At 39.8% G+C, this 27,392-nt stretch overlaps 1 long non-coding RNA gene across 1 annotated transcript in view; it reads left to right on the top strand.

The window, feature by feature from the left end:
• LOC115900028 overlaps positions 1 to 27,392 on the top strand; it is a 303,884-nt gene that overhangs the window by 186,252 nt on the left and 90,240 nt on the right. The window contains exon 3 of the long non-coding RNA XR_004059713.1: positions 19,940 to 20,016. This is a non-coding gene — a long non-coding RNA (uncharacterized LOC115900028). The remainder of the gene's footprint in view (positions 1 to 19,939; positions 20,017 to 27,392) is intronic.

The raw sequence follows: 27,392 nt of genomic DNA, 5'->3' as shown, positions 1-27,392 counted from the left end.
GTGTTGAAGTCTCCCATTATTGTTGTATGGGAGTCTAAGTCTCTTTGTAAGTCTCTAAGGACTTGCTTTATGAATCTGGGTGCTCCTGTATTGGGTGCATGTATATTTAGGATAGTTAGCTCTTCCTGTTGAATGGATCCCTTCACCATTATGTAATCGCCTTGTCTCTTTTGATCTTTGATGGTTTAAAGTCTGTTTTATCAGAGACTAGGATTGCAACCCCTGCTTTTTTTTGTTCTCCATTCGCTTGGTAGATCTTCCTCCATCCCTTTATTTTGAGCCTATGTATGTCTCTGCATGTGAGATGGGTCTCCTGAATACAGCAGACTGATGGGTCTTGACTCTTTATCCAGTTTGCCAGTCTGTGTCTTTTAATTGGAGCATTTAGTCCATTTACATTTAAGGTTAATATTGTTATGTGTGAACTTGATCCTGCCGTTATGATATTAACTGGTTATTTTGTTCGTTAGTTGATGCAGTTTCTTCCTAGCCTCGATGGTCTTTACATTTTGGCATGTTTTTGGAATGGCTGGTACCAGTTGTTCCTTTCCATGTTTAGGGCTTCCTTCAGGGTCTCTTGTAAGGCAGGCCTGGTGGTGACAAAATCTCTAAGCATTTGCTTATCTGTAACGGATTTTATTTCTCCTTCACTTATGAAACTTAGTTTGGCTGGATATGAAATTCTGGGTTGAAAATTCTTTTCTTTAAGAACGTTGAATATTGGCCCCCACTCTCTTCTGGCTTGTAGAGTTTCTGCCGAGAGATCTGCTGTTAGTCTGATGGGCTTCCCTTTGTGGGTAACCCGACCTTTCTCTCTGGCTGCCCTTAAGATTTTTTCCTTCATTTCAACTTTGGTGAATCTGGCAATTATGTGTCTTGGAGTTGCTCTTCTGGAGGAGTATCTTTGTGGCATTCTGTGTATTTCTTGAATTTGAATGTTGGCCTGCCCTACTAGGTTGGGGAAGTTCTCCTGGATGATATCCTGAAGAATGTTTTCCAAGTTGGTTCCATTTTCCCCCTCACTTTCAGGCACCCCAATCAGACGTAGATTTGGTCTTTTTACATAATCCCATACTTCTTGTAGGCTTTGTTCATTTCCTTTTCTTCTTTTTTCTTTTGGTTTCTCTTCTCGCTTTATTTCATTCATTTGATCCTCAATCGCTGATACTCTTTCTTCCAGTTGATCGAGTCAGTTACTGAAGCTTGTGTATTTGTCACGTATTTCTCGTGTCATGGTTTTCATCTCTGTCATTTCGTTTATGACCTTCTGTGCTTTAATTAGTCTAGCTGTCAATTCTTCCACTCGTTTTTCAAGATTTTTAGTTTCTTTGTGCTGGGTACGTAATTCCTCCTTTAGCTCTGAGAAGTTTGATGGACTGAAGCCTTCTTCTCTCCTCTCGTCAAAGTCATTCTCTGACCAGCTCTGATCCGTTGCTGGCGATGGGCTGCGCTCCTTTGCAGGGGGAGATGCGCTCTTATTTTTTGAATTTCCAGCTTTTCTGCCCTGCTTTTTCCCCATCTTTGTGGTTTTATCTGTCTCTGGTCTTTGATGATGGTGACGTACTGATAGGGTTTTGGTATAGGTGTCCTTCCTGTTTGATAGTTTTCCTTCTGACAGTCGGGACCCTCAGCTCTAGGTCTGTTGGAGATTGCTTGAGGTCCACTCCAGACCCTGTTTGCCTGGGTATCAGCAGCAGAGGTTGCAGAAGATAGAATATTGCTGAACAGCGAGTGTATCTGTCTGATTCTTACTTTGGAAGCTTCCTCTCAGGGGTGTACTCCACCCTGTGAGGTGTGGGGTGTCAGACTGCCCCTAGTGGGGGATGTCTCCCAGTTAGGCTACTCAGGGGTCAGGGACCCACTTGAGCAGGCAGTCTGTCCGTTCTCAGATCTCAACCTCCGTGTTGGGAGATCCACTGCTCTCTTCAAAGCTGTCAGACAGAGTCGTTTGCATCTGCTCAGGCCTCTGCTGCTTCCCCTGTTGTTTTGTAGCTGAGCCCTGCCCCCAGCGGTGGAGTCTATAGAGACAGGCAGGTTTCCTTGAGCTGCTGTGAGCTCCACCTGGTTGGAGCTTCCCAGAGGCTTTGTTTACCTACTTAAGCCTCAGCAATGGCGGGCGCCCCTGCCCCAGCCTCGCTGCTGCCTTGCAGTTAGATTGCCGCAGACTGCTGTGTTAACGATGAGGGAGGCTCCGTGGGCCTGGGACCCTCCCGGCCAGGTGAGGGATATATTCTTCTGGTGTGCCTGTTTGCTTAAAGCGCGGTATTGGGGTGGGAGTTACCCGATTTTCCAGGTGTTGTGTGTCTCAGTTCCCCTGGTTAGGAAAAGGGATTCCCTTCCCCCTTGCGCTCCCCAGGTGAGGCGATGCCTCTCCCTGCTTCAGCTCTTGCTGGTCAGGCTGCAGCAGCTGACCAGCACCGATTGTCCGGCACTCCCTAATGAGATGACCCAGTACCTCAGTTGAAAATGCAGAAATCACCGGTCTTCTGTGTCGCTCGTGCTGGGAGTTGGAGACTGGAGCTGTTCCTATTCGGCCATCTTGCTCCGCCCTGCAATTTTTTTTTTTTTTTTTTTTTTTGAGACGGAGTCTCCCTCTGTCACCCAGGCTGGAGTGCAGTGGCCGGATCTCAGCTCACTGCAAGCTCCGCCTCCCGGGTTCACGCCATTCTCCTGCCTCAGCCTCCCGAGTAGCTGGGACTACAGGCGCCCGCCACCTCGCCCGGCTAGTTTTCTTGTATTTTTTTGGTAGAGACGGGGTTTCACCATGTTAGCCAGGATGGTCTCGATTTCCTGACCTCGTGATCCACCCGTCTCGGCCTCCCAAAGTGCTGGGATTACAGGCTTGAGCCACCGCGCCCGGCCTTAAATTTATTTTTAAAATGCCACATAAATCTCTTTGTGTGTGTGTGTGTGTGTGTGTGTGTGTGTGTGTGTGTGACAAGGTCTTGCTCTGTTGCCCAGGCTGGAGTGGCATGATCACAGCTCACTGTAACCTCTACCTCCTGGGCTCTATTGATCCTCCTGTCTCAGCCTTCTGAGTAGCTGGGACTATAGGTATGCAGCACCATGCCCAGCTAATTTTTTTGGTAGAGATGAGATTTCACTATAGTTGCCCATGCTGGTCTCAAACTCCTGGGCTCAAGTGATCTTCCTACCTCAGCCTAGGCATGAGCCACCATGCCCGGCTGCCATATATATCTTAAAGACAAAACATCAAATTTGAAATGTACTCAGCGTGACGTCCCAATATACCCTCAGAACCAAAAGTATACCTGGAAAGGTGTGAGACACACATGTGCAGGGATGTTGCTAACATTTATTTCTCTGGATTATCTTACCTCTAGTTGTATATCAGATGCTGCTGACATACAATGGGGTTATGTCCTGACAAACCCATTATAAATTGAAAATATCGTTAAGTCAAAAATGCGTTTAGTAAACCTACCTTACTAAACATCATAGCTAGCCTAATTTACCTTAAATGTACTCAGAAAACTTACATTACAGTTTGGCAAAACCATCTAACACAAAGCCTATGTTGTAATAATGGATTAAATATCTTATGTAATTTATTGATTACTGAAAGTGGAAAACAAAATGGTTTTGCACCATCATAAAGTCGAAACTTCCTAAGTGGAATTGTAAGTTGGGGACAGTCTGTACTGTGTTTTCTCTTACATATATATATCTTAATAAAGTTTAATTTTGAAATTAGGCACAATAAGGGATTAACAGCAGTAACAAATAATAAAATAGAACAATTATAACAATATACCATAATAAAATTATGTGAATGTGGTCTCTCTCTCTCTCTCTCTCTCTCTTTCTCTCTCAATATATCTTAGGTACTAGATTCACCTTTCTTCTTTTGATGATGTGAGATGGTACAAAGCCTACGTGATGAGATGAAGTGAGATAAATGTCGTCGGTATTGTGACATAGTGTTAGGCTACTATTGACCTTCTGTGTTGCAGAATCTGTGTAACCATCCCTTGTTTCCAGTAAATGGTTTGGTATTACTCATTTCAGGAGACCCCTTGCTGAAATCTTCATTTAAGCTCAATTCTTTGAGGGGCAGCACATTCTCATGAGTTGGAACTGATTTCTATTCATATCTTCCACTCCCAAAGTTCATAGCCTTTTTCATCTTCACTAGGCACCTATCATGCACTGCAGCCATAACGTTTGAGGTGCTGTTCGAGGTGCAGCAGTAAAACGAGCATGAATTTCTTTTTCCTTCTTTGCAATTTCACAGATAAATTAGTTGTTACCGTGGACCTTAGCAGCCTCTGCATAAGATTTTTTTTCTTAAGAATTTTCACCTTTTCACTTTTTAAAGGAAGCACTTTACCCTTTCTCTTTTGCGTATCCAAATTGCCCGCATCACTATGATTCTTGTGCTTTGGGCACATTGTGAGGTCTCATAAGACAGGAGTCCCCAGTTCCTGGGCTGCAGACTGGTATCAGTCCGTGACCTGTTAGAAACCAGGCCATACAATAGGAGGTGAGCGGCAGGTCAGCGAGCGTTACCATCTGGGCTCTGCCTCCTATCAGAGCAGCCATAGCACTAGATTCTTATAGGAGCGCAAACCCTATTGCGAACCGTGCATGCAAGGGATCTAGGTTGTGCACTCCTTATGAGAATCTAATGGTGTTAGTCTGTTCTCATGCTGCTATGAAAAAATACCTGAGACTGGGTAATTAATAAAGGAAGGAGGTTCAATTGACTCACAGCACTGCATGGCGGGAGAGGCCTCAGGCAACTTACAATAATGGCGGTAGAGGAAGAGGCACATCTTACATGGCAGCAGGTGAGAGAGAAGTGCCAAACAAAGGGGGGAAAGCCCCTTATAAAACCATCAGATCTTGTGAGAACTCACTATCACGACAACAGCATGAGGATAACTGCCCCTGTGATTCAATAACCTCCCACAGGTTCCCTTCCATAACACTTAGGGATTATGGGAGCTACAATTCTAGGTGAGATTTGGGTGAGGACACAGCCAAACTATATCACTAATGCCTGATGATCTGAGGTGGTACAGTTTCATCCTGAAACCATTCCCCAAGCCCCAGTACCCCCCAACCAGTCCATGGAAAAATTGTCTTCTACAGAACCGTGCCAAAAAGTTTGGGGACTGCTGCCATAAGGGTTCCTTGAACAGAAGCATGGTGATAGCATGATGGTGGATCAGATAACCAAGCTGCTACTAAGTGACTAACAGGCAGGTGGCATAGACAGTGGGGATTTGCTGGACAAAGGGAGGAGTCATGTCCTGGGCAGGACAGAGTGTGGGACAGCAGGAAAGTTTTATCATGCTACTCAGAATGTTGCATAATTGAAAACTTATGAATTGTTTATTTCTGAAATTTTTCATTGAACATTTTTGGACTGTGTTTGACTGTAGGTAGTAGAAACCACGGAAAGCAAAATCATGGTTAAGGGAGGACCAATGTAACTGCATATGTGGACAGTGAATTTAGTTGCTTATGATTTATCTGTATAGAATTAACTTTAAGGAATTGTCTTTATTAAAAACAAATGGTTACATAAAGGTAGTTGTGGTTTTTAAAGACCATCATCAAAGACACTGTCAGTTCTGCTATATCTTTCAAATGAAGACTCATTTGGGCTGGGTGCGGTGGCTCACACCTATAATCCCAGCTCTTAGGGAGGGAGAGGTGAGAGGATAGCTTGAACCCAGGAGTTGGTGACCAGCCTTGGCAATATAGGGAGACCCCATTCTCAATCAGTTATAATCAATAAATACATACATACATATTCATTTGAAACCTGCCACTTGTAGTGGTCAGAGCTAGGACAAATCTTATTTGGGGATATACATTTCTTTTACATGGCAACCTCTTTTCTAAACCCCAGACACACGTATACACATGACTACCTGATAGCTCTGCTTGGCACATGCAAAACTGATATCCTCATGTGTCCCTCAGACTTGCCCTCCCTGAAGTCTTTCCCTCTTCAGTTAAGGGTAAATCTATTCTTCCCATTGCTCAGAACCAAAACCTCATTATCATCCTTGACTCTTCTCTTTCGCTTTTACTCCACATCTAACTTCAACAAAACTACCTTCAAAATAGTTCCAGAATCTGAGCACCTCTCATCACCTCCACTATTTCCTGTCTGGTCAAGCCACCATAATTTCTCATTGTGGCTATAGGCTCCTAACTGGGCTTCTCCTCTACTGGCCCGTTTTTCGTCTTCCCACATATGGTGGCCAGGGTGAACCTTGGAAGTGTAAATCAGATTAGTCAGATGTCATCCTGTGCTCAGTGCCCTCCAGTGGCTTCCTACCTCAGGGGAGTCCTTACTATGGCCCTTGAGGAGCAGAGTCAGCCCTTACCCCCTTTCCTCACTGACTTCCCCTTCTGCCATGTTCCTCCCTCCTGCACTAACATACTGCCCATTGCTCTTTCTCCTATGTGGTGGAAGCCACCAACTGTCTTGGGGCCTTTGCGCTCCTGCAGTTTCTTTCAGCCTGTAGTGGTCTCTGCTCTGATAACCGCGTGACTCATTCCGACACTGTCTTCCAATCTTGACTCAAATGGCAGCTTCTAACAGAGGACCTCCCGTCTACTACCAAACACTTGCTTTTCTCCCTCACTTTAATTTTCCTCCTTAGCACTTCCCTAACTTAATGTGTGTATATGCACATGTTTATTTATCTTGTTTATTTTTGGTCTCCCTGAGTAAAATATTAGCTGCGTGAGGGCAAGGAACTTGGTCTGTTTTGTTTGCTGGTCTATGTCTAGAGCCCAGGATAGTTCCTCACAAATGGAACAATACTTGTTGTGTACGTGAATAATCTCAGGCCGATTTTGGCTGGTGTTCTGTATTTATGGTCAGAGAAGTCATAAATAATGCACATTGTTTTCTTTTTGAATTCCATGTAGGAAGCTTTGGGGTTAAAGTCAAATTCTTAGTTATTTTTAGTATTCATTCCTACTGTCCCTGAAGTTTTTCTCTGCTATGATACATCTATCACATCCCTGTTAATTAACCACCATCTTTTGAATTTATTTATCCAACTTGATATTTGAACACAAAACTATGTGTGGGTCACTGTATGAGGCTCATAAGAGACATGATCCACCTTTTTAAAGACTTCTCCAATTTTATGAGTAAGGCAAGCTAGCAAATAATCCACATAGAAGGGCAATTTCTAAATATAAGAGAGAGCTGTTTAAGGAGGCATTCATCGAATACTAACTGAGATTTTTTTAGAAAAATAGACTCTCACCCCATCCACTGGCTAAAAGGTGGGAATACGTGACTTGGGTATTTTAAAAACGATTTTCCATGTGATTTAATTAATCCAGACAACCACCCATTAAGAACTATTGATGTAACAGACGTGTGTATGTACTATGCTTTCAGACAAACACACCTTCTGTCTTATTTATCAGGGCCTGCCTAGTACTCTCACTATATAATTGAAAGTTTGCTAACTGAAAAAAACATTCTAAAATCTATCAACTTTAGGGTAACCGTCTAATTGATATTAAAAGTAAATATACATATTTAATTATACTTATTTCCTCATTATGAAACAGGGTGTTTTTATTGTTTTGGTTTTTTGTTGGTCAGTGAGTAAAGCCACATCTTGATCTGCAGTCGTATCTGGCGTTTTGGGTATTTGCCATGGCCAGGCCGCACTTTTACATACTTCCAAAGATAAGGTCTTCACACTAGTAATACATGCCCTCCCCAGGCCACACTGTTCTTGTGCATTCTACTTGGGAGTACCCCTTAAGTAAGGATTACAGTAGTGCAAAGTCTGCGGTTACTTTGTTGCATCTTGTCCTATAGATGCCCCCCTTGGAAGTTTTATTCGTTTCAAATTTGGGTGGAGATTTTAGGGACTTCTTTTTTTGATTAACTGACTGTTGCAGAATACAGTTAGAAATACGAAACTCTGATTTTATTTTCCTCTTTCATATGAACTGTGCTGTAGATGATTTGATATCATTGTCAATTTGCAGCCAAATTCTTTGGTTTTCCTCAGTTTACTCACTTATGCATTCTGCCCTCCTTTAAAATATATATATATATATCTGGGACAATTAAAATACTTGCCCTTGAAAATAAAAGCAACACGAGGCTCAGCCCAGAGATGGGGTTTATCTCTGGGTTCTATGAGTTTGATGCACACTAATTTACTAGTGCTGGAACCAAATGGGTTGAAAATCCTTGTTTTCCCACCAGATGGGTTATTTTAAAATATCACAAAACTTCTGAGGTTATTTACATTACAAATGTGCTTCTTCACACACATCAAGAATTGAGTACCATGTTTTGACAGTAACTCCTTTATGAAATTATATGTTGCGCAAGTGGAGTAAAATTCAAGTCATTCTCAAGGGAGCAGGCTTATGAATCTGGATGAGGTCACACCTCTTTAAAGATGCAGTTTGATAATCCGACATCAAAACAAAGGAATTCTGTTAATCCTCTCACAAAAGTGCAAATTGCTAATCAGATCCCTGGGCTGGGCTGGCAGCTTGGTAAACAATGAGCTTGGCAGAAGAGCAACTTTGGGCGGATAGATAGCTGAGAAGCTTGGGATACCAACTTTGCCCCTATGTTAGCCCAGTTGGGTCTGTTGTTTCGAAACAATTACGTGTGTCAATGGAGGTGGTTCTTGCAGTTATTGTGTTCTTGTGCTTTTCTCCCTCCATGTTAATGATGATGCAAATCAATCTTCCTGTCTTTCATTTCACTTCACTGGTGTATAGGCTACTATGCACCTATATTCTTTTCACTTGGATGCATGTGTCTTTTGAATTTTCATTACACATTCCTCTACAAGCCCAGAGGGTTTTCCCTCCGTCCCATAAATAGTGTGGTGGTATTTGAAAAACGAAGAATAAATCTAAACCATCTGAAGAAAAAAAAATAACAATCTTCTGGAAGTTGTAATAATTAAGACACTTTTTTTTAAGTGCTAAAAATCCAATTTGAGGCAGTTTAAGAAATAAGCCTGGAATTTGTTGGGTAAAGGAATACAAGGAAGGCAAATAACCAAGGAGGGGAAAGGACAGGAATGTAGTTGGGCCTCAGGAACACTTGGAACCCGGGAGTCACACTTTGTCAGGACTTGATCCCTTTCTCTTGTCTCTGTGTCACTTTGAATGTCGGCTTCACTGTTTCTTGCTGCAATAGAGATTTCTCCATATGGGAGGAAATGTCACCGTTGATGACAGCGCTGGAATTTTATAGCTCACTGCTTTATCCATTCTCCTTAAATCAGATATCTTAAGGAAGGACTCTGATTGGCTTGGATTAGATCAGGTGCCTGTTCTGGACAAAGCAGCCATGTTATATAACCTCATTTGCTAGAGGATAGAGGGTGCATGCTATCCGTCATGCTGTCTTCTTCAGAATGATTGAAATACGTAACCAGCCTGAAACATTCCTAAAGCCTGATGATTGCATTAGCACGTAGAGTTATTTTGTTCATCCCAACACCACTCTTTTAACTTTCACTGTTTCTGGCCTTTTTGGCATTTCCAGCTTTCACTCAAACATGACTAAGAGTTAACTTGAAAGTGAGAAACACAACTTCTTCATTTTAAAAGCGGGCTCTCATTAAGAGAGTGCACTGTTTTGAATACTTTCAGCTAATTTCCTGTCTCCTAGTAAGAGAGGGTGCATACATTATTTGGGTGCAGTGTATGTTGGAAAGGAGCAATATTTAAACTTTTGATTGTGGAGGAGTATTCCAATGGGTAAGAGCTGTGTGCTTTTGCTGTAGGACAGTATGGGCTGCAGTTGGCATATTGGTTTTCAGTCAGATGAATGATGCGGAACATGACAAATCTACATCTGTAAGGGGAAGAAATGCGTCAAAGGTAGAGGTTTGGGGCAGAGGATGGCTGGCCCGGTGGGGCCACGTTACCCACAGCCAAAGCTTTTTGAATAAGAGCACTGTCTTTTTAAAAGCAACAGGGGGTGCGGATTGAGGGAGTGCTCACAGCGGTAAGTATAACACAGCTGTGCTCTGTTTATGCTTCGGCTACAATAAAAAAGCTATAAAATGTGAGATGTCATAGCTCCACTTTGCTTTATTTATACTATTTCCTCTGAGCTCTGTCACACTGCACATTCATCTGCTAAGTTGCAGCAAGAATGGAGATTAAAATATCACAGCTCAAAATAGGAGTCAAGCGGAAGGAGATTCATCATAGCCCTATTAAAAATATGTAAATATGGGAATGAAGTCATTTTAAAGCTATACAGTGCTCCTTCTTTATGAGTTAAGATCCCTTGAGCAAGTGATGGGCTATGCCAAGGACAGAGCTAGGGGAACTTGTTCTCTCTTCCACAATGAAAACCCTTTTAAGATTAAAGGCTGTTTGAATTGCAAATTGTGTATGTTTTTCTATAATCAGAACCAGGTTAATAATGGCAGGAAATCTGATGCAAACTGGAACGAAAAAAAGTTTTGGGAATCAAGATTGTATATTGTTCATTTGGTTAGAATTTTTTAAATTAATACATGGAATCTCCTTTTAGACCCCAGTTATTCATGAAATTTGGGAAACTTTGAAAAGTATCCCTGAAGAGGGAAGCTCTAAGAAGGAAACTGAGACACAAAGACAAAATTTGACTTTCCACAGCTCAACTATCAATGATAAAGCTAAGGCTGGAAGCTAGGAATTCTACCTATAACTTTGCCAGTAAAATTACTTCTTTTAGGATTTCCGCATCTCTAGTCCCCACAACAATTTATTTACCTCTGTTGTTTACATGGTGTGCTTAGGTGAGTAAGGAATGGAGTTTTTACATGAAAAGTCTGGAATATCTCATATGTGATTTACACGCCTTTTGTGCTCTCCTTGCCTAGCTGTTGAGTAGCTCTTGATCTTTTGACCTTCTGATTTTTCAAATGCTCTATTGCTATTGTGGTAATAATGAAGGCCAGTACTCATTAGGGGCTTACTGGGTACCAGGGATGGTACTAAGTTTTGATGTGAGGATCGCAACAACCACATGCAGTTTAGGTATTATTGTTTCTCAGACTTTCCAGATGTGGAAACTGAGGCATGAGATTACACAGCTAGTAAGTGAGAACAGGAATTCAAACCAAGCAGTCTAATTTCAGAGCCTGTATTCTCAACCCCTATTGTCTTTCCAAAAATATGTATTAGGAAGACAGTGGAAGGAGCACAGGGATGGAAAAGAGGGTACTTGGGTTCCAGGCACAGTCCTGCCACTGCCCTAAGTCAACTCATTTTTCTTATCTTTAGAATAAAATGAACACATGATTATGTCTTCCAATTTCAACTTTGCATCTATGCACTGATACCTCATGAAAATAAATTTTCAATAATGTTTTTCTGCATTCTTACTTAGTTTTAGTTTCAGAAATAGTTATGTTAAATATTTGTAATGTACAGTGATTCTAGAATTTTGTTTGTCATGTACTTTTCATTTTGTTTTAATTGAATTCTTTTGGATGCAATGAATAGGGGGAGCAGAGCTGGCTGAAGACTTTCTAACTGTGTGAACTTGAGCACATTTCTTTTTTTTATTTTTATTTTATTTATTTATTTATTTATTTTTTGAGACGGAGTCTCGCTCTGTCGCCCAAGCTGGAGTGAAGTGGCCAGATCTCAGCTCACTGCAAGCTCCGCCTCCCGGGTTCACGCCATTCTCCTGCCTCAGCCTCCCGAGTAGCTGGGACTACAGGCGCCCGCCACCTCGCCCGGCTAGTTTTTTGTATTTTTTAGTAGAGACGGGGTTTCACCATGTTAGCCAGGATGGTCTCGATCTCCTGACCTTGTGATCCGCCCGTCTCGGCCTCCCAAAGTGCTGGGATTACAGGCTTGAGCCACCGCGCCCGGCCTTGAGCACATTTCTTAATCTCTCTGTGCCAGTTTTCTCATCTATAAAATGAATATAATAAAAGTACCTTTCCCTATCAGTGTCTGTTGGAAAGGAGCAAAAATTAAACTTTTGATTGTGGAGCCATATTCCAATGGATAAGAGCAGTGTGCTTTTGCTGTAGGACAGTATGGGCTGCAGTTGGCATATTGGTTTTCAGTCAGATGAATGATGCGGAACGTGACAAATCTACATCTGTAAGAGGATAAATGTGTCAAAGGTAGAGGTTTAGGGCAGAAGATGGCTGGCCTGGTGGGGCCATGTTGAGATTATGCCTGTAATCCCAACATTTTGGGAGGCTGAGGTGGGAGATCGCTTGAGACCAGGAGTTCAAAACCAGCCTGGGCAACACGAGGAAACCCCATCTTTACAAAGAAAATTCAAAAAATTAGCTGGGCATGGTGGCACACACCTAGAATCCTAGCTACTCAGGAGGGTGAGGTGGGAGGATCACATGAGCCTGGAAGATCAAGGCTGCAGTGAGTCTTAATTGCATCACTACACTCCAGCCTGGGTGACAGAGTGAGACTCTGTTAAAAAAAAAAAAAAAAAAAAAAAAAAAAGTACCTCTCCCATAGCATTGTTCTGAGAATTAAGCCAGGTAACACATGACAATGCTTAGCACATTGCCTACTCATAGGAGCTACTATAAAATATCTAAATGTTTGCTCTTATGATTATTATTGACCATCTGAGTCTCACTTACCATCTCTGTCTCTCCATGCTACCAGTTCTCCTACCACGATTGGTAAATTGTTTAGCTTTTTGGTGCCTATATTCATGAATTTGCAGGTTTAAGATGCCATCAGATGTTACCATCTACTTAAGATAGAAATATTAGGGCAGGATGGAACTTTAGAGGTTGTATAGACCAGCTCTTTCATGTAATTAATGTAATACCCTGAAAGATCAAGTGATTTATCCAAGAACTTTCAGCTAACTGGTAGACCCCAGAGATATGGCCCATGGATTCCAGCTGTGGGTTCCAATGCAATACTGCTACCTCCATCGGTACCCTGCTACCTCTGTGTTAGATAAAAAAATGCGAAAGTTCTTGGAATTTGTAAAAGGAGCAATGACGCACATTTTAAAAGTTTAAATCAGGCAAGTTGCCATAGTACCTCAGATTTATGACAGTTTTAGATTTTAGATTGTGCATCTTTTTGGCAGACTTCAGAAGAGGATGCTAGGAAGTACGCTTTAGGCTGGCAGGGCTTAAAAGTGGTCATCTTTCTTATTGAATCTTAGGAAATTGAAGTGCTTGGTTCCTTTTGTATGTTGAGTGAGATAACATGCAATTTTCAATAGCATGGGAAGAAGTGGACCTGATATACTTAAAGAAGGTGGAAAGAAGAAAAGACTTTTTAATAGCGGTTGGAGTAATTTAAATAGGGAAATATTTGATAAAATAGTGTAATAATTTCTGAGACATACCTAATGGGGTCAAAATATATCCACTTTAATACACAAAGAAAAATAGAGCTGTTTTCATAATATATTCTCACTTTTTTTTTTTTTTTTGTTTTTGAGACAGAGTTTCACTCTCGTTGCCCAGGCTGGAGTGTAGTGGCATGATCTTGCCTCACTGCAACCTCCTGCGCCTCCTGGGTTCAAGCAGTTCTCCTGCCTCAGCCTGTCAAGTAGCTGAGATTACAGGTGCCCACCACCATGTCCAGCTAATTTTTTGTATTTTTAGTAGAGATGGGGTTTCACCATGTTGGCCAGGCTGGTCTTGAACTCCTGACCTCAGGTGGTCCACCTGCCTCGGCCTCCCAAAGTGCTGAGATTACAGGTGTGAGCCACCGTGCCCAGCCTTATTCTCACTTCTGAGCCCCCACCTTACTGGGCAGTTTGAAAGGGAATAAAAAGTGAATACAAAATAGCTGTGTCAAATCCTCTGTGTGTATTTGTTTTCCCATATCCCTGTTCAGGCCCTGGAGTAGGATGGGGTGAAGGAGGGGCCTAGGATACAAAATGTAAAGAGACACCACTCTCAGGTGCCAACCCTGCACCCACAGGGCCCTGAGAGCAATGATGCCTCTTTTAATTGTGTGTCCCCCTAGGGGCTGCACAAATCTCACCCTAGTGCAGGCTCTGCCTCTGTCCCAACTAAAGAAACCATCTTTGGGGGAGGCTGTATCACTGTGGCTACAGCTGGGAGTGTGGGCTGTCACATTTATTCATGCTGATCCTTGAGTTGACCTCTGTGTCCTTCCTGGATTCTGCACCCTAATCTGGTCTCTACCCTGAGGGACTCTGTCCTTGCTGAATCAGCTGATGATGCAGTTGGCCCCACTTGGACTTTGAGCCAGTGAATCTGTTGCTGACCTACCATTTCCTTTGGACTTGAGGTTCCCCTTTTCTCCCCATCCCAGGGCTTCCTCAGTCTTCCTCTGTTTTGTGCACGCATGTGAATGTGTGTGTGTTGTGTGTGTGTGTGTATGGTGGTGTGGAGAGGGCAGAACAGATCACAGTACTTTTCAGTTTCCCTACACATGTGCGAGGAATAAATAACCAACTCTAACTCAGTCAATCCAGATGTTTTCCTTCCTTTAGCAGTGGTTTTTTATTTCTCTCTCACCAGATTAGATGGATACAATACCAAAAACAGGGATTCCCAGGCAGTCCTGTGCTCTCACTACCACCCTCAACTCCTGCCATCAAGAAATGTCCATGAAAGAGGACTGTCAGCCCACAGGGCCATGGATTCCTTTGTGCCACTCATAGGCTTCTGCACCACTGCCCTGGAAGCCAAATATTAATACCGATATGAAGAAAGCCTGAACCCCACCTCTGAGCTCTTCATCCCTTTTCTACCTCTTTCTTTGCCCAAAATTCTCTCCTCTTCCTCCCTAGGTGTGTGAGAGCTCCCACACTGGCTGTTTATGATCTGCATTTTGCTTTTGTTTTGTAAAGGGACATATTTTGGAGATCTTCACTGCTTTTTACTCTCAAATTCTGCCATTCAAGTTTGTTATCTAAGATTTCCAAAGGTTAGCTCTGAAACTCCAAGCTGATTAGTGGCCCCTTTGTTCTAGATGGTGGCTGACCTCTTCTTGAAAGGATAAAGGCCATTAATCTAGGGACAGCAAGAATAAGACTTACATGATATGGAACTGCATCTGGAAATATTTCAGACAGTAGCATATCTGTTACAAGTGGCAGTCACCTTAATTTTAAAAATAAATAATTTCAATATTCCTTTAGTCATGGTTTAAGAATCTATATCTATATGTACTTATATATAGATATCTATATATATCCATTTTGATATCTGTGTATGTGTGCATATCTATATACCCATATGCATATATCAAAATATAACATTCTACTTTATAAATGTAATATAATTATGATTTGTCAACCAAAAATAATATCAGTTTTAAAATAAGAATATGTTTATTGTGGTGATACAGTTGCAACTTCAACACATTTGCCTGTTATACCTTGCATATGTTTAAGAAAACTAAATTTCTTTAAAGAATGCTAAATTCACCTAACACAGAATTTAGCATATCGTACACATTGAAATATTGTATAAATGAATGAATGACTTTATCTTGAAGGTCATTTAAGTTGGTCATTTTGGAGCAGGGACACAACACGATAAGATTGGTGTTTTATAAAAAATATGATAGTGCTGTAGTAAGTGAATAGAAAGAGAATGAGATAGGGAACAACTGTAGGAACATATTCTAAACATATTCTAGAATAACTACTGGAAGAAATTCCATTTCAATGATCCCCACACTCCACATACTTAGACTTTGCACTGGACATATGGTTGTTTACCAAGTCTGTTTTTTTCTACCTCTTGACACTGGGTCTTAGGTCTGTCACCCAGGTTGGAGTGCAGTGGTGCATTCCCAGCTCGCCACAGCCTCCACTTCCCAAGCTCACACCATCTTCCCACCTTAACTTCCCAAGTAGCTGGGACCACAGGCCTGCGCCGCCACAGCCAGCATACACACACACACACACACACACACACACACACACACACACACACACATATGTAGGTAGAGATGGGGTTTTGCCATTTTTCCCAGGCTGGTCTTGAACTCCCGAGCTCGGGCGACCCACCTTGGCCTCCCAAAGTACTGGAATTACAGGCATGAGCCACTGCACCCATCCCCAAGTCTGTTTAAAGAAGCAGCAATTAAAAAGTCAGGAAACAACAGATGCTGGAGAGGATGTGGAGAAATAGGAACGCTTTTACACTGTTGGTGGGAGTGTAAATTAGTTCAGCTATTGTGGAAGACAGTGTGGTGATTCCTGAAGGATCTAAAACTAGAAATACCATTTGACCAACAATCCCATTACTGGGTATATACCCAAAGGATTATATATCATTCTACTATAAAGACACATGCACATGTATGTTTATTGTGGCACTGTTCACAATAGCAAAGACTTGGAACCAACCCAAATGCCCATCAGTGATAGACTGGATAGAGAAAATGTGGCACACATACACCATGGAAATGCTATGCAGCCATAAAAAAGGATGAGTTCATGTCCTTTGCAGGGACATGGATGAAGCTAGAAACTATCATTCTCAGCAAACTAACACAGGAACGGAAAACCACACACCACATGTTCTCACTCATAGGTGGGAGTTGAACAATGAAAACACATGGACACAAGGGTAGGGGGCATCACATACTCGGGCCTGTCAGGGGGTGGGGGGGCTTGGGGAGAGATAGCATTAGGAGAAATACCTAATGTAGATGATGGGTTGATGGGTGCAGCAAACCACCATGGTGCGTGTATACCTATGAAACAAACAGTGCACATTCAGCACATGTACCCCAGAACTTAAAGTATAATAATATGAAATAAGAAGCAGCAACTACCACTTACTTTAAAAAGACCTAAGAAAAGTTGGAAGTAATTTACTGTGTATTTGAGTTCATTTCTCACAGGAGGTAGGCAGTGGAGTTTTCCAAATGATCTCTCTTTTTTTCTTTTTCTTTCTTTCTTTCTTTCTTTCTTTTTTTTTTTTTTTTTTAAGACAGAGTCTCACTGTGTCACCCAAGCTAGAGTGCAATGGCACGATCTTGGCTCACTGAAACCTCCGCCTTCTGGGTTCAAGTGATTCTCCTGCCTCAGCCTCATGAGTAGCTGGAACTATAGGCGTGTGCCACCATGCCCAACTAATTTTCATATTTTTAGTAGAGACGAGGTTTCACCATGTTGGCCAGGCTGGTCTCGAACTCCTGATCTCAGGTGATCCACCTGCCTTGGCCTCCTGAAGTGTTGAGATTACAGGCGTGAGCCACCACGCCTGGCACAAATGATCTCTTTACATACAACTTAGTACCTTGTTTTGTATTGGTTATTCAGAGTGGGTACAAGAATTGTCTGTTGCAGGAATAGCAATCTGGGGTTCTATATGGTTAAGGAAATGTAGCCCATAACTGACTCTGACTCCTGTTTTTAGGGTGAAAGACTAAAGAGAAGTTAATATAAGACTTGCAGAAGCCTGTGATCCTGTATAACAAATTATCACAAATTTAGTGGCTTAAAACAGTGCCCATATATTGGCTCACAGTTCCGAAGCTTAGAAATCCAACACAGCCTGGCTGGGTTTTCTGTTCAGGGTATCATGAGGCTAAAATCAAGGTTGTCTAGGCTGAGTTTTTGTCTGTGGCCCTGGGGTGGAAAAATCTGTTTCCTGAACTTATACTTGTTTTTGGCAGAATTCAGCTCTTTGTGTTTTTAGGACTAAAGTTCTTGCTTCCTTGCTGGCTGTTAGCTAGGGCTTGTCCATAGGCCCTAGAGGCTGCTATATTCCTTGCCATGTGTACTTTCTATTCTGAAGACATCAGTGGTGTGCCACATCCTTCTCGTGCTTCAGATCTCCATGTTCTCTTTGACTTCTCTTTGATTTCTAGACTAAAATGTAAAAGACTTATGTAATCGATTAGGTAAGGGTCATGCAGATAATCTGACTCAAAATCACCTGTGTTATGTAACCTGTTCATGGAATAAAATCCATTGTATTCACATTCCTGGGCATTATGCTGAGCATATTCAACATTTCAGTAGGATCTTTGGGATGGTCTTACTATTCTGTCTACCAAATTGTTATTTGTTTAAAAAAATTAACAAGGTTGTAAGCAATCTCTTGCAGGGAACCACCAAACCACTTAGGAGAAGCACAAGGAATATGTGATTCAACTAATATTTTGTTAGAAAACCAGTCATTTTGTTGTCGTTGTCTTTTGACAGAATCTTGCTCTGTCATCCAGGCTGGAGTACAATGGAACGATCTCGGCTCACTGAAACCTCTGCCTCCTGAGTTCAAATGATTCTCCCACCTCAGCCTCCCAAGTAGCTGGGATTACAGGCGCATGCCCCCATGCCTGGCTAATTTTTGTATTTTTAGTAGAGACAGGTTTTCACCATGTTGGCCAGGCTGGTCTCACACTCCCGGAATCAAGCAATCCACTTACCTTGGCCTCCCAAAGTGCTGGGATTACAGGCATGAGCCATCGTGCCTGACCAAAACCAGTACATCTTTTAATGAAGTTTATTTGCTAACATCTGACCCTGAGAGATCTATTATTAATAATCTTTAGAAATTTCACTTGTGTGATTCATTCATTTCTAAATGTTACTACTGTTCACATTACCAAAACAAAACAAAAACCCCAAAACAATTTCTTTATCTATTATTGGGAATAGGGAAGGAATGGCTTTTACTGTTTGTGTGAGAAAAAATAAGCAATGGGATGTAATTTATATGTAAATATCAAGTCAAAGTGAATTTTAACAGTGAAGTCTTTGTTAATCAGTTCGCTTGAGTGGTGAAGTAAGCTAGCTTTCAAAGCTTTTTGGACTTTGTAGATTTAAAGAAGGAAAGTGGGCAAGTTTAACTAACTCTACAGTTAGCGTCAAGATTAGAGGAAGCCAGTTCTCTGCACAATATAATCCCCACTTCTGACATCAATTGCAGGTTTAGGGGGTTCCCAAAACCATCCTTGGCTTCAACAATTGGCTTGAAAGACTCAGAATGCATTGAAAGCTGTTATACTCACAGTTATGGTTTAAGAAAAGGATACAGATTAAAATCAGAAAAGAGAAGAAATATGTAAGGTAGAGTCTGGGGAATTATCAGAGACAGAGCTTCTGTTGTCCTCACCATGGAGTCAGGATATGTCACTTTCCTGGCATCGATGCCAACCAGGGGAGCTCACTTGAGCCTTTGGTGTCTGGAGTTTTTACTGGGACTTGACTACATACTGTCCCCTACATGGCTGACCTTTAGTCTCCAACCCCTTTTGAATGTTGGTGTTGGGCTAATAGTTTTAGTTTCTGGTCCCTCTGAGAGGCAAAACTGATACTGCTTGGCCCAAACCACCCATTGTAAATCACATTGTTAGACTGTTCAGTGGCCAAAGCCTTCAGCCAAACAAAGACATTCCTGTGACATTTTGAGTTCAGGAGATCATGTTATCGTAGCTGAAGGCAAATGCCCATCTCTTTGGCCAAGGTTAATTCTTTCCTCCACTAATGAGGAGTGAAGGGGGAAGATGAAGACAGTATACTGTGTGTCAGACAGCATGCTAGTCATTGTTTCCTTTAAGCCTTTGAACAACATTATTAGAAAGAGACTACACTTACCCTTCGTTTACAGACAGCTGGATTTAGCAAGATTAAGTAATTTTATCCAACACTATATACATAGTGTGGTGGAACCAGAGTTTGTACCTCTGTTGGCCTAACTCCAAAGGACATTTCAGACACTTCGCTGGGTTGCTTCCACCTAAACTGAAAGAGTATAATGATATGTAATAGAATGACCATTTAGAAGCAATTATTCTCAAGAACTGAGTTTTTAGAATAAAATTGTCATTTAGATTTATAAGAATGTGCAGTGCTCCTTTAATAATGTAGGATATAGAGGAAGAAGGTTGATATATGGATGGTTACTTCATTGTATTCATACCTTCCAAATGGAATCCAATCAGCACTGTACCATTTAATGAACTGAAACTCCTTTATGGGGTGTGTGTTTTATCCCAGGTGCCGTGCTGGCCATTGGTGACCCAAAGATGATGAAAAATATGTTCCTGCCCACGAGGAGTTAGCGACCTACTGGGGTATGTACAATGCTTATTTTGTTATTTTTAATAGGATGTTTGTGTTAAGTATTGTGTAGAGAGCTAATATGTAAAAAGTATTTGGCAAATAAATTTTGCAAGTATTTGGCACAATTTTTCCTTTTACTGAATGCACTAATGCTAAAAAAGTTGATAATTTGGAGATTGTTGCTCATATAACCAAATCTATTAAAAACAAGTTCAATTTTTGTAGATTCTGTAGTAACAGGGCAGATTAAATTTTAAAAAGCCACTGAGACTTGTCTGAACTTCCTACACTTGTGTGTACTCGAAGGCAAATGAAAGTAGACTAGAAATGCCACCAAAGCACATCACACATTAGCAACAATGTGCATTTCTTCTTCACACGTATAATATTGACTATTCTGCTTTTTATTGGTTACTTTATTCATAATTACTATCTTTTCATCTTCTCCTACTTCATCAGTTCCTCCAATTGAGCAAAGTCTATACTGGGATAAAGTATGTCTTTCCTTTCTTAATTAATGTTGATTTTTGCCAAAATATATATGTTGAGTCATAATAAAATTTATAATAGTTTCTCTTACAGTAAACCATGCAGGTTGCCGTGAATAGTCTTGAAGAACTAAATATAGTAAATGCAGTAAATATAAACAAAAACTATTAGATTCTAATGCTGCTTTCTATATTTTATAGCTTATTGCAGGGGGATAGAATTAGAAAATAAGATAAGAAAAATAAGTTGAACTTAATTTCAAGCTAGTTCAAGAAAATGCTACACAACTCTAACAAGGATGAATTTAGATATATTTAATAAGTGTTAATACACTATTTAGATTGAAATCATACCTGCTGAGAGTGCAGTTCCGATCATTTTTAAAATGTGAGGAAACCAGGAAAGAACATGTCTCTTTTCTTGGCAATATGATTTTAATTTTTAAAAGCATTTAATTACATAAACCATATCCATCATCTTTGCATAGATAAATGTTGTGGCAATTTTTTGAATGAACCTCTTGGTTTCCTAAGGAATTATGGATATACCATAAATTTACAAATGAAAGGCCATTCATCAGAGTTATAAATATGAGTGGTTCCCGTGCTGATGCCCATGTAAACTTAAAGTGGTTTAATATCTATTGGCTTTTGTGTATAGTTAGTACTGAGAAGAATATAGATATTGTCATACTTACAGTGGTGTCATAACATTGGCAAAGTGGTAGAACAACATGCAATATTTTTTGAATAGCGTGGCATTTCTTTGAATTATTGCTGGCAACAGAACATAAATCAGCCTTAATGATGGATATTCCAAAGATGTTTATTAATCTATTCATTTAATTTAAGATACTCACTCTTGGCATTTATAGAGCCAGCTCATAGGAAGTGGCAAGTGCTTCTAAACCTCAGCAGTTACTTTTAGGGACCCCGTTATTATGTCAGCTAAGTCTGGTGGCAATTGAGATCAGAATGCATAAAAATTATTTCCTGCTAATATCTGCTAAAGATATTTAGCAAAATTGATCTTCTTATATGTGTCTAAACAAAAATCTCAATTTGTTTCACCATTGAATGAAACTTACTACATGGTTGTCTATTTGAACTCTCCGTTTTTAAAGCCTATTTTTCTTCCTTTTTTTTTTCTTTCTTTTTTCCTTCCCCTACCCCTTTCCTTTCTCTCTGTCTTTTTCTCCACTAGAAAATAATCCTGCATTGTGTAAATTTGATTGAAAAGGACTGGAAAACTGACAAAATTCCTCTGTACCAAATTAATGAACAGCATACAGCATATGATTTTGATAATATGTATTAAGATTAAAGACAGCTAGGATGGACGGCAGTCAAGAGCACAGAGTACAGAGGGAATTTACATTTGATAGGAAAGGTCAAAGATAGCCAGTAATAGTTACACTGAAGAAGGAGTCAGCTATGCAAATATTATGGAGTAGGATAGTATGAATGTGTGTGCATGTGCTTTACTAACATATGAAAAATTCAGGCACAGAGCTAACTTCTGAATTAAAATAATGTAAACAGAATTCAGTTTTTCTCCATCTCTCAGAGTCCACTAATACAGCCTCAGTTTCTGACTTCATTTGGTAGTAAGATGGTGGCAGGGGCATTGCTTCAGCTGTAACATCCTCTCAGGCTTCAGGTCAAGCTGAAAAGGAGAAGATGCCTTTCTCAGAAGCCCTATAAAAAGTGTCGTTGTACTAATTTGTTCTGATTAGATCACTGAATAATCCTGTGCCCCTCTCTTGGAGCAGAGAGCAGAATCCCCTTTGTAATTTTCCATAGACTAGGCATTGGGTTCGTATCTCAGAAGGAAATAGGGTACTATTAACTGAAAGAGGCTGCATTAATGCTAGGTAGCAAAAAATAAATGGATTGCTGCCAGAAAAATCACAATGGGCACATATACATGAAAATGTGCATATCATTCTAGAAGCCTTTGGGTTTGCTAGCAATCTGTGGGTTCTAGGATAAGAAACTTGAATAGTGACATTGGATCTATGCCTTCTAGAACAAACAAAAATAGCATTGATACCATAGCCATCCAGGATAATGAGTTGTTACTGGGACTATTTCCTGAATAAAGAGACAAAATGAGGATAATATGTAACGAGTAGTTTAAATGATAATACCAAATTAAGAATAAAAGCAAGTTACGTAATTTTGTTAACTAAAGTGGAAATGAGTGGTTCAGCCTTGGAGGTGTATTAAAAAACTAGGCAAATCTTTTATTTAAGGTAAGCACTTTATACTGGCAACATAAAAAGACATATTAGGAAAAGAAGTTTTCTTTGATTCAATAGCTTTTATTGTTATAGAAGCCTTTGTATCCCAAATCTCTTCAACTTCAGTTAAAAAAGTAGTAATCAAGTCTATTAAAGTAAATTGTAAATAAAATCATTTTCAATAATTATATCAAATTTTGTGTTGAAGAGCTGATTTTTTTCTTCTTGTCCATATTTTATTTTGGAACATGTTGATGAAGTCACTTATTTTCTTAATAATTATTTTTAATTGAGTAATTTAGACAGAATTGATAGAAGATATAAGTCAATCATAGGAAAACATGGGTACTTTTTAAATGCCTACATAGAGATTATTTATTTTTCTATGCAATTGGGAAGAAATTAACCTTTTAACAAGGTGAGGACAAGAGTAGCTCTCACTGAAATGGAAGTCACAATTATGCTTTATTGTTCCATAGATTCCTTAGTTTCTTGAAAGAAGGAGTCAGCCTGGAGTTTTAAGTTGCTTCACTTGAGCGTAACAGTTTTTCCTCTTGAGCAACTCAAAATATCACTCAAAAATGTGAAAAAAAATTCCTTGTTTACCAGATATTTTTAAGGAATAAATTTGTTAAAGAAGGTACAGTGTGTCACCTTTTGTCTCTTTGCACAAATGAAAGCCCTGTGAATTTAGCACTGTTCCTCATGAATGGATAAACTTTTGAACCAAAATCTTCCATTATTACTAAAATGAGTTGTTAATCCTCCTCAAGTTTACTATACCCAAGTTGCAGAGAAATATATCATTTCCCCCCTACCAATTAATGCCACTGAAATACAGCTATCATGGGGGATGATCAGTTTTCAAAATAGTTATACAAAGGCCATAGTGTATCTGATTATGAAGATTAACATGCTATTGGGAAAATAAACTCTTTCCCCAAACCTCTGTTTGCCACCAGTTCTTGCTTTGACTGAGACGTTCATGGATTTCTGATCATTCTGTGTGTATATAGATTTTGTTTTGTTTTCCTTTCTAGATTACAACGTATCTTTACATAGTGTCAATTTTCTGTGAGTAGAAAAGAGCAGGTAGTTCATTTGCAGAAAAGTGATTTACAGATTTTCTTGCTATGCATTCCTTCCTTTGATTTTCAGTTCCAGTTTTAATTTTAACCTAGCTAGGGAATTGCTTCTCTCCATAGTAATATATCAGTCATCAATAGAGTTTGGAGGAAAAGCGAGTTTCTCACTTATATGAAGAATAAAGAACAAATTTATTCATATATATATATGAAAAAGTGTTAAGTTGTTCTTCAGTTTTGGCTGACACAAATCAGTGGATATTTTTAAGGCTGTAGCGTTAAGGCAAGAAGACTATGTCATTCTTGTAGTCCTTTCTAAGGACAGAAGAAAGAGGATCAAAATACTGTAAGAAAAATCCAAACCATATTTTTGTAATGTGATGTCCAATTTTGCTGTGTAGGTGTGAGTTTCAGGTAAACTTAAATGCATTTACAGATGTGAATTTTAAAAACATTTCCTATTAATTTTAAGGGCCTTTTAAGGAGAAGAATGAGTTTCATTGAGGACCCCAAAGCATAGATTACTAAAGACAATTGCCTCTCTGAATAGGACATGAGCTAAGGAGTGAACAGAGGGAGAAAATTCACATACATATTTTGAGTTTCACTTTAGGACTCTTGAAAGCTTCGGTCACTGATTGAGATTTTTCTCTAACTAGAAGTCAAAGAGACAAAGAAGCTAATCTAAAAAAATCTTTCTCAGGTTTTCTAAAAATGCCTGCAGATGAAAACATGTCAGACAACTGATCCAATAGGGCCTGAAGGTTTTCTGTTTGTTTGTTTTAAATCCATTCTTTCCTGAGAAGGAAATAAAAGAAAGCCTGAGGTTGGGACAGATTTGGGCTCTTGCCACATTCCCACCTCACTTTCATGGACATTTCTCTACTCTAGAGGAAGTTAATATTTTCCAGAGATGTTCCATAGGTATTCTAAATCATACTACAGACACCTGCTCCTATATATGGGTATGTTGTTCACCTAAGATGAATCATACTTGATTTTTTTTTTCATGTGCTTCCTTTAAAAAACCTCATTAATCACAGTCTGCAGAATTTAGGGGGAAAGTTGGGTTAAACAGTTGACACTGTTTAATGTAAATGATTTATGATTATTCCTTATGTATACACAATAGGCACTTTATAAATTAGATTGTCCTAGGAGTAACATGATACATAAATGTTATTGCTATAAATTCTACACTTGGCTATATATTTTGTATCATGTAACCAGTGGACTTATAAATGCCGACTATTTCAACCTGCTCTTTCTACTCAATATTGTAAATGGTGACTTAGGTAAGCCCAACTGAGATGTATACAGAGGCAATCAAATTGCAAAAGAACAGGACATGCTGGCACCGCTCCAGCATAGCTTCTGGCTGTGTTCCAGAAGTGATGGCAGAAAGAAGAGAGAGACGGGAAGGTGAAACTATTAAATATATGTAGCCAAAAAATGAATCTAAATGATTACTAATTTTTTTTTTTTTTGCCCAGTAAAACCAAGAGTCTGGTGAGACAGAAAAGGGGAAAAAGCAGAGCAAACAGGAAAAAAGCATTAGTAAAACCAATGTATTAAAATTTAGTTAGATGTTATTTCACAGGTGGCTTTTCATTATTTAACATTAAGGATAAAGTTAATAGGTCTATAATTATAAATGTTTTAATATCAATAAATATTTCATATATTTTTATACACTGATAGAAATAATATTTGATTACATGATTTTTGCATTTCTGTGAATGACGAATTTGAGGAATTGGGTTTTGCAAATCACTTAATTCTACTGGTGGATCAAGACACTTTATTATGTCTATAATGCTGTTCTGCTAATAGCCCTCCCTTTTTTTTTTTTTTTTTTTTTTTTTACTGTGGTTTCTTAGCTTACTGTGATTTTCTTTCTGAGATCTTATAGAATTTGAGAGAAAAATCCCTGAATAATGGGTCATTTAGATCCAACTAATTGTTAAATATCAAACTCATCTAAAGTATTGAGTTAGAGGGGAAAGGGGTAGCACCTATAACTGACCAGCCAGGTTAATATTAGTTTCCTGGTGTCGACTCCTTACCTGATCACAGAGTCCTAACATCAGGGCTGATTTGAGTTGTACTATGCACTAATTTGTGTAAGGGAGAACTGGGCTGTGAAGAATTCTATTTTGTTTATAGTATCTATTCTGATAGTGATTTTATAGTCCATTTTATAGGCTGAGTGTTCCAGTTGATTCCCTCTCCCCACGCCCTCTTAAGTATTAATGTCTACACAATTGATCTGGTTACCCATGAAGTCAGTCCAAATCGGCTGTTACAGTGACTGAAAATACAAGATCAGTAATTTTAAAACCTAGAGGTTACTGTCTTGCACAAAAGGACTAAGTCTTAGCAGGAAATCCCCAAGTGAAAAGATGATGGGACTTAAAGCACTCCATATGTGTGACTTGTAATAACAAACATTATGTTTTTTGGCTGTGATATTGAAGGAAATATCCAAAATGTGCCCCTTATGACTTCTGTAACATACTTTTAATTGTCATACTCTGGAGCTATCCTGGTGCATGCATGGGAAAGAATATGCATATGCACATATCTCTATATTTGTAGGCACTGTAGTCAAAACACTTATTTGCCTAGCTCACTTAGCTGCATAGTTGACTTACCCACCCACCATCAAACCCTCTAGAGGAAATAGGACAGAAAGGTCACACAGAAGCAGTAAAGCCAATGATCTCTTATAAAACAGTTATTTAGGTTCTCAGTGGCACTGTTCATCTTCTGGAAGGGAGATCACTCCATTCTCTGCCCATCCCTGTGTCATCAGCATAGCTCTGGATGCTTGGAGTAAAAGAAGAAAGCCTATTCTACCTTGTTGCTGCTGTACACTCAGGTAAGCCTGAACTGAAATCCCAGAGCGACTGCTGTACCAGACAGGCTAGACTATGGGGAGATTCTAGTGCTGATAGAGATCTTTACAGGGCTCAGTTCATTTGTCCTGCCAATTTTAACCACCGTTTAAAATTCCACTTTTTCTTATAGGAGGTTAAATTTAAATGCAAGACCTGTAGATTTATGTACATGTGCATGTGTGCGTGCACACGTGCACACATACACACATAAAATCTGAAAAAGTCTCATCACTGTTCACTGTTTGTTCAGTGCAGAATACTTAGAATACCTGTCATTTACTGAGGACTTTCTTTGTGCCAGGAATTATTCTTGGGCTTTGCTTGTATTATATAATTTAAGCCTCCTACAGTACCCCTATGAAACAGGTACTATTATTATACCCACTTTTTCAGCTGAGGAAATAGAGACAGAGAGAAATTGAATAACTTGCCATGGTTCAATAGCTAGTAAGAGGCAGGGCAGGATTCACACTCAGGCAGAGTAATCTCAGGGCTCAAGCACACATTTTTCTAGGTTGATTTATAAGCAACATGCAGTGCTTCATATATGAGAAGAATGTACTGGGGCCATCATTGAGCAGGAAATGGGATCCGCTTGTTTTTATAGTAGTAATGGTCATGTATCTTCCTCTCTCAGGCCATAGTGTGACCAATGGCAAACTTTTTTTGAG

This window comes from Rhinopithecus roxellana, chromosome 10, assembly GCF_007565055.1.
Source record: "Rhinopithecus roxellana isolate Shanxi Qingling chromosome 10, ASM756505v1, whole genome shotgun sequence".
Taxonomy (NCBI): Eukaryota; Metazoa; Chordata; class Mammalia; order Primates; family Cercopithecidae; genus Rhinopithecus; species Rhinopithecus roxellana.
The sequence above is the reverse complement of the archived record's forward strand: the minus strand, read 5'-3'. Positions and strand labels throughout refer to the sequence as shown.